The sequence below is a fragment of the Microcebus murinus genome, chromosome 16, assembly GCF_040939455.1.
Source record: "Microcebus murinus isolate Inina chromosome 16, M.murinus_Inina_mat1.0, whole genome shotgun sequence".
Taxonomy (NCBI): Eukaryota; Metazoa; Chordata; class Mammalia; order Primates; family Cheirogaleidae; genus Microcebus; species Microcebus murinus.
The window spans coordinates 43,695,929-43,707,441 of record NC_134119.1 but is presented as its reverse complement, the minus strand read 5'-3'; the positions used below and the strand labels follow the sequence as shown (position 1 = coordinate 43,707,441).

Sequence of the window (11,513 nt, the reverse complement as noted above, 5' to 3'; positions counted from 1 at the left end):
ATCACGTTGTCTATCTGGTTTTTTACTGTCTTTTCTGTGGTGAGTGCTTTCAACATGAGATATGAAAATCTTTACATTTCATACCCACTTCAATATGTTCATTTGCATGCCTTTATCTCAGAGTTTCTTGTTCCTCCTCTTCTAATCTTGCTCCTTCCAGGCCCCTGATCAGCCATCTAACTCATTTGCTATTGCCTGTGAATTTTTATATATTTTTTCCCTGGGCCACTTCTCTTTACCACACAGAGTGGATGATCATGCCTTGCCCTAAGACTCTGACTGTTGGGAGGGTTTTCCCCCAACACTGACTTTTAGGGCCACCCCTTAGTAGGGCTGTAGTGCAGCTACTGCCCATTTTCTGTTTCTACCTATCTATTGAGCCAATGCATCTGTGAGCTAAGGCTGGTGTTTTTCCTTCTCTGTCAGCCAGGCTCACATATGTGGCTCAGGTGTTAACCCACCTATGTGGTTCAGGTGTTAACTCAGGGTGAGGAGCTGGTGGTGGATGGGATGGGAATCTGGGCCACATGCTCTTGTAATTATTTGCCCCCTCTGGACCTTCTCATGCTCCATCCTGGATCTACCACTTCCAACTCACAAGGGATCACTGTTGGGCCTACCCCATCTTATGACTTTGTGTGTCTGATAGAACCCAGCTCATGATGGGCTATTCTGGCCATAGACTCACTTGATGCTTCATTATCAGGTACTCAAGCTTTACCTGAGCCCAGAAATCCACCTGGAGGAGTCCCCTAGCCCCAATTTTTTTTATTGTGGTATAATACACAAAACATAAAATTTACTATCTTAACCATTTTAAAGTATGTAGTTCAGTGTTATTAAGTACATTCATATGATTGCACAACCATCATCACCATCCATCTACAGAATTCTTTTCATCTTGCAAAATTGAAACTCTATGCCTATAAACAATAACTCCCCATTCTTCTCTCCCCACCAGCGCATGGCAACTACCACTGTACTTTCTGTCTCTCTGAATTTTTTTTTTTTTTTTTTTTGAGACAGAGTCTCACTCTGTTGCCCTGGCTAGAGTGAGTGCCATGGCGTCAGCCTAGCTCACAGCAACCTCAAACTCCTGGGCTCAAGCAATCCTCCTGCCTCAGCCTCCCGAGTAGCTGGGACTACAGGCATGCACCACCATGCCCGGCTAATTTTTTCTATATGTATTACTTGGGCAATTAATTTCTTCCTATTTATAGTAGAGACGGGGTCTCGCTCTTGCTCAGGCTGGTTTTGAACTCCTGACCTCGAGCAATCCGCCCGCCTCGGCCTCCCAGAGAGCTAGGATTACAGGCGTGAGCCACCGCGCCCGGCCTGTCTCTCTGAATTTGATTACTGCAGTTACCTCATAGAAGTGTAATCATACAGTATTTGCCTTTTTATTTGGTTTATTGGTTTACTGGTTTATTTCACTTAGCTTACTGTCCTCAAGATTCTTTCATGTTGTACTATGTAGCAGAATTTCTTCCTTTCTAAGGTTGAATAACAATTCCATTGTATGTATGTCTCAGTCTGTTTTGTGCTGCTATAACAACACACCTGAGACTGGGTAATTTATAAACAATACAAGTTTATTTGTCACAGTTCTGGAGACTGGGAAGTCCAAGATTGAGGGGTCACATCTGGTGAGGACCTTCTTGCTGCATCACGACAAAGGGGAAGGCATCACATTGCAAGACAGCATACACGTGAGAGGGACCAGTGAGGGCCAAACTCACTTTTGTAACAAACTCACTCTCACATAATGAAACTCCTGTGATAACAACATTAACCCATTCATGAAGGCAGAGCCCTCATGGCTTAATCACCTCTTAAAGGTTCCACTTCTCAACACTGTTGCATTGGGAATTAAAGTTTGCAACATATGAACTTTGAGGGACACATTCAAACCACGGCAATGTATAATATAAACCAAATTTGGAGGAGCAGGTTTTTAAAAAATGGTATAAAACTCTCTACTGCTGATGGGATGGATCTACTCTAGAACTCTAGGGTCTACATAGTAATTCTACTGGAATTTGATATAAACACTACTAAGCAGCTTTTCCCGCTACTAGTATTACAAGGTCTGTCCGATTGTATGACCCAAGTGCAGGCTTGACTGCTGCAGAATCTGTTCCTGCTCTGGTCCCCTTTCCAAGCTGGCAGCCTTTTGCATCACTTGGTAAGTGGGTTGGAGAAACATTTCCAAATGTGGAATATTTTCCCACCATAACCTGAATAGGCTTACCAGACATTATGTGAGAGGCAATAATTTGTTCTTTTCTTTAGAGAGGATGTCCCAGTATACCTTAGACTCTAAGAGCTTCAATTATGTGTAGGTTCTTGAATCTTCCCATTCTCTGGAACACATATTTTTACCATTTCTTGCTCATTTGGTCCTATTAATATAATGTCATGCATATGGGGACCAATGTCATGCTCTGTAGGATGTCGAATCAGTCAAGGTTTCTATGGACTATAGAGTACTTACTCCACAAGTCTAAGGGAGGGAGAGTTTACCTAGCCCTGGGGCAAGGCTGCAAATGTAGAGGGGTTGTTTTTCTCAGGTGGATACAAACTGCTTCTGGTCCTCATTCCTGAAAAGTATGGAAAAGAATACATTCTCCAAGCCAATGGCTGCATGCCATGTACCTGAAGCATGTTAGTCTGCTGTAGCAAAGGTCCCACATCTAGCACAGCAACTTCAACTGCAGCTATGACTTGGTCACATTTGCACCCCGGTGCATGAAATGAAGATATGAAGACAACCTCTCCTTCCTTTAGATCTTTAAGGGTGGCAATAATTTCTGCCATTTCTTCCAAAATATATTATTTCTGATAATATAATATCCCCCTTGACTAGGGGCAGAGGGGCCTGTTTCTGAGGTTTTCACTGGGCCTTCTCTGCTATGACAGCTCATATTCCATAGACAGAGGTACCAATATGGGGATTGTACCAACTACTATATATGTCCTTTCTGTACAATCAAGTAAGTCCATAGATCCAGTGGATCCACTGGGAGCCTGGGCCAGGGCTCTTATGCCTGGCTACCTCAGTCCAATAAGGATTTAGGGTAAGGCTTTGGTTCCCTGTGTATCTATCTGAGTCTGTTTGTACTGCTGTAATTTATAAAGAGAAGAGATTTATTTTCTCACAGTTCTAGAGGCTGGGAAGTCCAAGATCAAGGCACCAGTAGATTCCATGTCTGGTGAGGGCTGCTCTCTGCTTCCAAGATGGCACCTTCTTGCTATGTCCTCACATGGCACAAAAGATGGAAAGGCCAGGCAGCTCCCTGAAGCCTCTCTTATAAGGGCATTAATATCATTAATGAGGGTAGAGTCCTCATGATTTTTTCACATCCCCCAAAGCTCCACTTCTTAAGAACACCACAATGGGGATTAAGTTTCAACACAAATTTTGGGGAGACACAAACATTCAAATCACAGCAGTATCACTCAACATAATGTTTTTGAGATTAAGAGTGAATGCTAGCCAGCATGTTATGAGTAGCTGTAGTCCCAGCTACTCTGAAGGCTGAGATGGAAGGATCACTTGAGCTCAGGAGTACAAGATCAGCTTGGGCAACACAGTAAGAATCTATCTTTAAGAAATGAATGAAAAAAGAAAAAAAAAAAGGAAAGAAAAGAGTGAATGGTGTGGTGTGCTGCCCAGATCTCCCTTTTAAGACTGAGCCATTCATTTCTCAGTTGTTGGGAGTTCCCAGCTGAGTTCCTCTCTAGGTTGTTAGCTGAAAACAGCAGTCTTGCTCAAAGTATGTCGCTGTGATTTTTAGTTACTTTTCCCTGATGAGTAATTGCATTGAGCTCCTATTCATATGTTTATTATCCACTGGAATATTTTCTTTTGAAAGTACCTACCTGTACAAGTCTTTTGTCCTTTTAAGAATTGGGGCTGGGCACGATGGCTCATGCCTGTAATCCTAGCACTTTGGGAGGCTAAGGAGGGATAATTGCTTGAGGCCAGGAGTTTGAGAACAGCCTGAGCAAGAGCGAGACTCCATCTCTACAAAAAATAGAAAAATAAGCCAGGCAGGCTGGTGCATGCCTGTAGTCCAACTAGTTGGGAGGCTGAGGCAAGAGGATTGCTTAAGCCTAGGAGTTTGAGGTTGCAGTAAGCTATGATGACACTACTGCACTCTAGCCCAGTGGACAGAGTGAGAGACTTTATCTCACACACACACAAAAAAATTTTGTTGTTTGACTTTCTCTTCTTGATTTATGAGAGTTCTTTGTAAATTCTGTATGTGAGTCCTTTGTTAGATACATAGGTATTTTCTCCCAGTGTGTGGCTTGCTTTTTACTTTCTTTGTCTTTCTTTCTTTCTTTTTTGTTTTTGAGGCAGAGTCTTGCTATATTGGCCAAGCTGGCCTCTAACTTCAGGCTGCCATGGCTGTAGATCCTCCTGCTTCAGACTCCTGAGTGGCTGGGATTATAAGTGCACACTATTGGGCCCAGGTAGTGGTGTTTTTAAATAGATGAAAGTTTTATGTTTTCACAAAGTCAAATTTATCAGTTTTCCCTTTTATGGTCTAATTTTGTGCATTAAGAATTCTTTCCCTACTCCAAGTTCATTAAGATAGTCTTCTATCTTTTCTTGTAGGAACTTTCAAATTTAGGTCTATGATCCATCCTGAGTTATTTTTTGTGAATGGTGTGAGGTAGACGGTCAAGCTTAATTTTTCCAATACAGATTGTAAAGTGTTCTATACTATTAATATTTATTGAAAATATTTTCCTTTCCCCTTTGAGTTGTTTTGGCATCCTTGTTGAAAATTAATTGACTATATTTTTGGGTTTATTTTTCCACTCTGATCTGTTATTTTGATCTACTTGGATGTCTTTGCACCGATACCACACTTTCTTAATTAACGTAGCTTTATATGAAGTCTGGAAATCTGACAGTAGTATAAGTCCTCCCGACATTTTTTTTCTCATATTGCATAATTGTTTTTGCTAATCTAGGGCCTTTGCATTTCTACATACATTACAAAATCAACTTCTTGATTTCTTGCTGGGTTTTGATTGGAATTACATTGAAATAATAGATCAGTTTGGGGTGAATTGCCATCTTCACATTATTGAGCCTGCCACTCCATGAAAATGGCGTATCTCTCCGTTTATTCAGATCTTTAGTTTTTCTAAGCAATATTTCACAGTAGTGTAAATGTCTTGCACATATTTTGTTACATTAATTCCTAGGTATTTGATGATTATGATGCTATTGTAAGTGGCATTTAGTAATTTATTTCCAACTATTTGTTGCTGGTATGCAGAAATACAATTAATTTTGCATATTGACCTTGTATTCAACAGCTGCATTCTATCCACTCAGTTCTAGTAGATTGTAGACATCTCTGGATTTTTAACATATACAATCATGTCATCTGTGAATGAAGACAAATATATATATTTTTCTTAGGTGTTGATTCTTTTGCTTCTTGAGTTTGCCTCTTCTATTTTATGGTATTTATTTTTCTTAAATGCTTAGTGCTTTTTGAATGTCCTCTGTTTATTTTCCAAGCTTCCTATCTGTGAGTCCTATATGTTTTAAAGTAGTTTGTCTCCAGTACTTCATGGGTGAGATGCAAAAATCTAGAACAATTCCCTAGTTTTTGGCTTAGGTAATGGAGTGAAAGTAATTCAACAAAATAGCAAATGTAGAGTGAGAGCATGTCAGAGGGAAAAAGATGGAGACTTGGGATTTGGACACTCTGAATTTGAGGTGTCTATACTATTATATCAACTGTATATGTTCACCAGGCTATTGGTAGAGAACTGATACTTTGGAGAGGACAGACTGGTTTGTTAGCCATCAGCATAGATGAGGGGTTGGATACATGGGATGACGTTACCCATGAAGAGTGAAGAGAATGGAAAGATGAAAGGAGAGAGGGTTGAGCTCTGAGGAACAATCTTGAAATGTATCTATTTGATTTACTAATTAGGAAGTTGTTCAAAAGAGCAGCAGATTGAATGAAGTTATGAGTCTTCTGCAGGTTGGAGGGGAAGCATGGTGGGATGGAAAGAGGAAAAGAAAGAGAATGAGTATTTTGGATGGAGATTGGGTGGGGGTGGGGATTTCGAGGCAAATGACAGTGGGTGAGAAGCAAATGGGAGACATAAATGCAGACTGTAGACGATTCTCTCTCAGATGAAGAGATAGTGTGAAAATAATACTTGCATATAGGTTAAGAAAATCAAAGAATGCAGAAGGGCTTACAATAAAAAGCAAAATATCTTTAGCAACTTTAAACTTTTTTGATTTACTGCCTTCCAGTAGTTGTCTCCATAAGTCTAATTAACATAGCCTCCCTAGTTCTTGATTTTTTCATTTCCATATTTTCTACTGAACTTGTTATACTAGATGAGTACTTGGTTTATGTCCACCCTTTCCTCATCTTCCTCTCCCAAGTTTTGGTAGGTAGATCTTTTGTGTGTCTGCTGGTATTCTTTACCAACATTTCTTTCCCTTCTATTTTCTAATGTAAGCCACTCTGCTATGTATTGTTGCTACTACATATACAGAAAAACTTTTGCTGTACACATATAAGACCAGACACTTAGATGTCATATTTCTGGCTATAAATATTTTTTCCCCTTTTGGATCTGAATGCATTTGTCATCTTTGATTCAATCTGCATCACTTCAATTACAGGACAAAAAAAAACCAAAACAATCCACATGGGAATCCTTGTGTGTGTGAAATGGATGCCTCATCAAATATTAACGATGTACACATACATACACACACACTTGCACAAAACCAAACTCAACACCTGAGTCTTCCTTTTATCCGAGTAATAAGGGTGAGAGACTCTTTGAAATCCTCTGTGGATTCTATGTAAATGACCAAGACAGTTAGGTAGCAAATGATCTTCAAAGTAGGCAACCTTCCAGCAAATGTTTGCATTGATTTTGTTATTTCTAAAGGCTGATTGATGCCAGAAAGAACAAAGAGATAAGGCAAAAAATCATCTCTTTGATTGTTCCTCTTGTCCTGTATTTTACAATGAGGATAGAACATTGGACCAATTCTCTGGTCATTTAGGGAATTTTAGACATTCCCTGTCAGGGGCTAAGAGGGGCTGGTGGGTGAGGAAGGGCAAACAGCATCAGGGGGTCAGGTGTCCAGAAGTTCTAGCTGCTGTTTGTTAATTGTTCTTTATGAGATTTGGGGATTAAGCCACTTAAGAAAGGGTTAGAGATAACCAGCCAGTTAATATCAAACAATTTCTTTGTTTGAATTTTTAACTTTTAATCCTTTCTTCCTTCCCTCTTTTCCTCCTTTCCCTTTCCCTTTCTTTCTTTTTTCTTCCTTTCCTTTCCTTTCCTTTCCTTTCCTTTCCTTTCCTTTCCTTTCCTTTCCTTTCCTTTCCTTTCCTTTCCTTTCCCTTTCCCTTTCCCTTTCCCTTTCCCTTTCCCTTTCCCTTTCTCTTTCTCTCTCTCTCTCTCTCTTTCCCTCCCTCCCTCCCTCCCTCCCTCCCTCCCTCCCTCCCTCCCTCCCTCCCTCCCTCCCTCCCTCCCTCCTTCCTTCCTTCCTTCCTTCCTTCCTTCCTTCCTTCCTTCCTTCCTTCCTTCCTTCCTTCCTTCCTTCCTTCCTTCCTTCCTTCACAGGGTCTTGTTTCTCACTCTGTCACCCAGGCTAGAATATGGTAGTGTCATCACAGCTCACTGCAACCTCAAACTCCTGGACTTGAGTGAGCCTCCTGCCTTTGCCTCCAGAGTAGCTGGGACTACATTTACTGCAAGTCAATGTGCCAGGTATTATCTTAATTTTAGAGCAAAGGACACAAAAAAACCTGAAACTTTAATCATTTTGGCAAAAGGAATTTATATTTAGTTTATCTATTGACCCAAATTTGATGAGCAATGTGGTGCTGGAAAATCAAAGCTTAAGTCTTACCTGATGCTGTTCAATAGAAATACAGCATAAACCAGACATATCATTCTAAATTTTCTAGTAGCCACATTATAAAAAAGAAAACAGGTAAAATTAATTTTAATAATATATTTAATTTAGCCCAATATATTAAAAATATTTTCCTTTCGACACATAATCAATATAAAAATTATTGAGATATTTTACTTTTTTTCATTCTTTTTGAATTCCAGTATGTATTTTACACTTTTAGCGCATCTCAATTCAGATACTAAATTTATAATGGTTGAAATGAAATGTATCCCTACCAAAATAATAAAGTTGTCCTCAAAAAAGAAACATTTTTATACTTCTTTAGTTTTAAAATTTAAATTAATTAAAATGAAAAAACAATTAAAAATACAGCTCCTCAGTCTCACTGGCCACATATCAAGTGTTTAATAGTCACACGTGGCTGTTGGCTACCATTTTGGAGAGTGTAGCTCTCACCAAAGGACACCTTTAAGATTTTCATGCAGTCCAGTCCAAGCCTGTTGCCAGTCCTCTAGCAAGAACTTCTTGGGTTAGAGTATTTATAGTTTGTGAACACCCTGGCTGTTATAGGCTGAGTTATAGCCTCCCAAAATTCATAATTTGAAGCTCTAATCTCCAGTACATCAGAGTGTGATTGTTTTTGGAAACAGGCGCTTTAAAGAGGTAATTAAGGTAAAATAAGGTCACCTGGGTGAGCCCTAATCCTAATCTTATAAGGTCTAGTGTCCTTATGAGAAGAGGAAATACACGAAGAGATACCAGGGATGCCCTTGTACAGAGAAAAGACCATATGAAGACAGCAAGGAGGCAGCCGTCTGCAAGCCAAGGAGAGAGGCCTGAGGAGAAGCCAAATCTGCCTCTGACTTCGAACCCGCAGACTGTGAGAAATAAAATTCTGCCACTTAAGGCACCTAATCTGTGGTACTTTGTTATGGCAGCACAAGCAAACTAATGCAGTGGCCCAATATATAGAGGGATAAATAAAACTCAGATAAGCTCTTTACCATTTCAGAGATGGTCCTCCTATTTAGTCACCAGCTTTATATTCAAGTGTCCCACAAATTCTTAAAGCTCAGCTCTCTGAAAACCAATTTAAGGAAAATACAAGTCCCCGGGGTTGTTTTTTCCATAACTGGCCACGTGTGCAAGTTCTTTATTGGCTGGTTGGCCAAGATGTTGCATGTGTTTTCCATTTGGAAGGTGGGGAGTGAATGAGTCACACCTGAAAAACCACAAACAGGGCTCTGAGGTTCAAAATGAAGAGTCTGTGCCCATCAAGCAGAGCCTCTTGCCTTTGTCCATCACAGACATTGAGCCTCTTCACGATCGCCAAAGTTCGTTAATAACGTTTGTGTCTATGCTAATACAATCAGAAAATTATGCAGACCATCTATTTCTTCCTAGAGAGAACAGGGTGATCAGCCATTAGTGATTCACACTGATGAGCCTCCACTAATTGCACAGAATGTAATTAGTGATTATATAATATTTGAGCTCTTGCAACTGTCATTAATGTCCACGATTCACCAGAGATGGGCTCTGCTGAATGGAGTATGATTGCTGCATGCTAAATCTAGTTAATCCGAGGTATGTTAATCAGCAAGGATGCACTTTAGGCAGTGGTTAAAAGCACTGGTGACCTCAGGAAAAAAACCCTGCCATCCACCAAAGTCTGAATCGTGTACAATAGGGATCTCTTTCAAAGGGGACATTTAATAATTAAATGGCCTGGAAAACTTGAGGGCAAAGTTATTGGATGGTTTTAATACATTTAGATTTTTCTGTAACAGATATGGTGATCAAAATCTTGTATTGATGCTGGCATTAATTTATGATACATTTGACTACTGACTCAGGGTGTATGATATGTTAAAGGTATGATAGTTTTGTCATATGGCTAAGGAGAACTGGATTAAGAAATAGTTCTAAGAGGGAAGGTGACTATTTATGTTTGTCCAGAGCCCTATAAGAGCACAGTTTTTGAGGTTCATTTTATGGAACAAAGTTTTAGGTGCAATCACATTATAAGCTATTCTGCTTCCTGTAATAAATAAAAGTTGAGTTCTAAAATGGATTCACATGATAATACATTTCACCATGTTCTGGGTCACTGTAGATCTTCAAGACACATGTAGCAAATGTCCCATCCTGTGTACCCTCAGTCATCCAGGGTACAGGGGATAGCTACAGGAGACAGTTTTCTATATCCTGTGTACTTCTCACCCCAAGCATCTTTATCTTTCTGCTTTTCTTCCTGAGAATTCTCCAGAAACCCATGAGGTTGGTCAACCCACTTGTAGGACAACCTGCAAGTGGGAAAGGTTCAACACCTCTGGGGTGAGCTTCAACCAAAGGCGAATGGGAGTTGGTGGATAAATACTCCAGCTTCTCCTTCCCTTGGTGGGATGATTCTCAGGGTGTGGTCCACACAGCTTCTCAGAGGTTCTCATTTGCCCGTGTGGTCACCGCTCATGATGGCTGTCTTTCTTCCTGACTCCCTCTCTTGTGTTTCCTAGAGTCATGTCCCAAACAAACTACCTGCACTCAAGCCCTTGCCTCAGGGTCTATTTTGGGGGGAACTCAACTGAAATGATCATTCCTTCTTACCTTCCATCCTACCCGGTCTCTGTTGCCCTAAGAGAATGTAACCAATTGTCATGACTCCCAGTAGCTTCTTAATATGTGTGGCAAGCCCTGAGTAGTTCTCTCCTAGATATGTAGTTTTTACCAGTGAATTTACGTGAATTAAAAATCTTTTTTTTTTTTTTTTTTGAGACAGAGTCTTGCTTTGTTGTCCAGGCTAGAGTGAGTGCCGTGGCGTCAGCCTAGCTCACAGCAACCTCAAACTCCTGGGCTCGAGCGATCCTTCTGCCTCAGCCTCCCGAGTAGCTGGGACTACAGGCATGCGCCACCATGCCCGGCTAATTTTTTTTTTTATATATATATATATCAGTTGGCCAATTAATTTCTTTCTATTTATAGTAGAGACGGGGTCTCGCTCTTGCTCAGGCTGGTTTTGAACTCCTGACCTTGAGCAATTCTCCCGCCTCGGCCTCCCAGAGAGCTAGGATTACAGGCGTGAGCCACCGCGCCCGGCGAAAAGCTCAATGTACCAGGAGTGGGGTTCGAACCCACGCGGACATATGTCCATTGGATCTTAAGTCCAACGCCTTAACCACTCGGCCATCCTGGTGCAGGCTAAAAATCTTTTATACCAATCATAATTTGTGTTTCAAGTGACAGTACATGTAAACGGCTGTTTCCAATGTGGAATTTGTGCAGGTTTACACATTTCCAAGGCCTGAGTAATGTAATAGGGTCCAGTTTTTCATAAAATAATATGGTGGTCGTAGCCCCCAAGGAAAATAGCAGCTTGTGATTTATGTGATTTCCTCCTGTTTGTGTATTTTATATAAGTAATAAATACACTGGCATCTTTGCTTCGTAAGGTGCTTTCTAGTCGTTGTTTAAGCAGCTCAAAGTCCTTCAGGTATTGTTTGCCAGACACTGAGAAAAGTTCCACTAAATAATAACAATGGCAGGAACTTGTGTTGCCACTTACTCTGTGGCAGGCACT

The 11,513-nt window shown here is 40.5% G+C and overlaps 1 non-coding gene across 1 annotated transcript; it reads right to left on the bottom strand.

Moving 5' to 3' along the window:
- Positions 1-11,046: 11,046 nt before the first annotated feature.
- On the bottom strand, positions 11,047-11,129 carry TRNAL-UAA (transfer RNA leucine (anticodon UAA)). Its single transcript has one exon. It is a non-coding gene; the product is annotated as a tRNA-Leu (tRNA).
- Between the last annotated feature and the right edge of the window lie 384 nt (positions 11,130-11,513).